At 38.0% G+C, this 2,234-nt stretch overlaps 1 pseudogene; it reads left to right on the top strand.

The window, feature by feature from the left end:
- Positions 1-552: 552 nt before the first annotated feature.
- On the top strand, positions 553-651 carry LOC132301894 (small nucleolar RNA R71; annotated as a pseudogene).
- The last annotated feature ends 1,583 nt before the right edge of the window (positions 652-2,234 follow it).

Raw genomic sequence — 2,234 nt, 5'->3', positions numbered from 1 at the left:
CCACCTTGGGAAGGGTTTGAGCCCTCTCATTGGTTTTTCCAAGAGAAATTATGATGATTCCTCCAACTTGGACTGTAATGAGTACCATAAAGATTGTTCCCTTGGTTTACAAAAGCCGCATTGACTTATTCATTAGGTTCATTTTGCACTTGTCCATGAGGACAATGAGAAGTAGAATGAAGAACACTAGAACAAGTCATACATGTTTCATTTGATGCACGATGAGAATGGTTAGGAAAAGAAGATACTTGGTTCGCCGAGTTTTGGTTGATCAAGAATTGATCAAACCTTTGAGACAAAGACTTCATTTCGGCGGCTATTTCATTTGAATGTTCGACTTGATGTAAGCCTACACTCTTCCTACCTTGTGAATTTCTACCATTTTTGGATGATAGTGTTCTATACAAAGAATTTTCACTCGTGCTTTCATAAAGACACCACACGTCATCCTCATGCCTATCAATGTAAGAGCCACCCATGGAAGCATCAACCATACCCTTATAGTTGTCCGATAAGCTCTCAAAGAAATATTGAACTAATTGCCATTTGGGCATGTCATGATGTGGACACTTCCTAAGCAATTCATTGAAGCGTTCCCATGCCTCATGAAATGTTTCTCCATCTCCATGTGAAAATTCTCGAATTGAGGTTCTCATGGCATTGGTCTTACAAACCGGATAGTACTTCTTTAAAAATTCTTGTTGCATTTCCGCCCAAGAAGTGATTGAAAAAGGTCTAAGATTGTTAAACCAATACTTTGCTTTGTCTTTTAAGGTGAATGGAAAAAGTTTGAGTCTTAAGACCTCTTCCGGCATGTCCGTATATTTTACGGTGGAACATACTTCAAGAAACTCATCCAAATGCTTGTGTGGTTCTTCACTAGGAAGTCTATGAAAGTTAGGAAGCATTTGAATAGTTTGTGCTTTAATTTTATAATGATGTGCTCTAAATGGTGGCAATTGAATGCATGTGGGTGCATTGTATTCATTAGGCACATAGTGATCTCTTAAAGCAAAAGGTGGATTAGTTACTTGAGGTGCAACATGAACACCTTGGTTATGAATTCCTAGATTAATAATGGGAAGTTGTGGAGTATACATTAGCCTTGGCATTCTATACGGAACTTGGCCTTGTTGTTGTGGTGGTTGGATGAATGGCCTTGGCATGCCTAATGGTACTTGCATGTTTTCATTGTGCACATTGGGATGAAGGATACCTTGCTGGTCTATGTGACCAATGTCCTCAATATGGTCATCATTATGGTCATCCATTGAAAGATTGGCTCTATTCGAACTTCCTCTTCCTCTAGGATTTCTAACGATAGATTTAAGATGCAAATCAAGAGGGGCAAGAGTTGGTCTTAATGAACGACGCCCATGTATGCACAATACAAAACACAACAAACACAAAAAATGACAAACACTATGCCTTCACAACAATGCAATGAAACTCCCTCCACAAACACTTAACCCATATTCCTATGCTTTAACAAAGATGACGCAAAGAACAATAAAATAGCCTCCACGCGGGCCGACGATTTAACTAAGGAATTGAGTAAAGAAAGTCTTACAAAGGTCCTTTAGCACTTCAACTCCAAATTTTAAAGCTTAGTTTAGCAAAAATTTTTTAAGTTTTTAGCATTTTTCCTTTCTTTGCTTGCTTGAATTGAATGCCAAATGGCTCCTTTGCTTGCTTCCTTTCCAACAATGCACCTAGTTAAGTAAGAACAACACAATAAGTAACTAAAAAGAAAAATAAAAATAAAGTAAAAACACGATCAAAAGAGTACTAATCCTAATCAATTCCACAAATTCGACGTTGCCAAATTTAATCAACAAATCCTCGGCAACGGCGCCAAAAACTATGGCCGTCGGCTTACCATAAGCTTAAGAATGTTCATTAAGGCGAGGGCCAAGTTTTACATTTATAAAGCCACTACTACCTTCACTAAAAATATAGCTAGGGCGAGTAAGGATCGTCCCAAGGGATTATGAGGGTCGAACAAGGTTGTGGAATCATGATTAGGGTTTGTAGGTCGAGTGATCAAACAATTGGTTGGTTAGTTGGTTAAAGAGCAACTAAATTAAACTAACTAATGGCAAAATAGTGCAATTAAGAGTAAGTAAGAGAGAGAAGAGTTTTGGGGTTTAGAGATCACCACCAAGCAATGCATTTCTATATTATTGACAAGTGATTAATGAGGGCAATTAGGGTGTTGCAATATTAGAGTGTGT

This window comes from Cornus florida, unplaced genomic scaffold (assembly GCF_030987335.1).
Source record: "Cornus florida cultivar Cherokee Brave unplaced genomic scaffold, ASM3098733v1 CherokeeBrave_3.0.0_Hap2_Chr03, whole genome shotgun sequence".
Classification (NCBI taxonomy): Eukaryota; Viridiplantae; Streptophyta; class Magnoliopsida; order Cornales; family Cornaceae; genus Cornus; species Cornus florida.
This window is presented reverse-complemented; position numbering and strand designations above follow the sequence as displayed.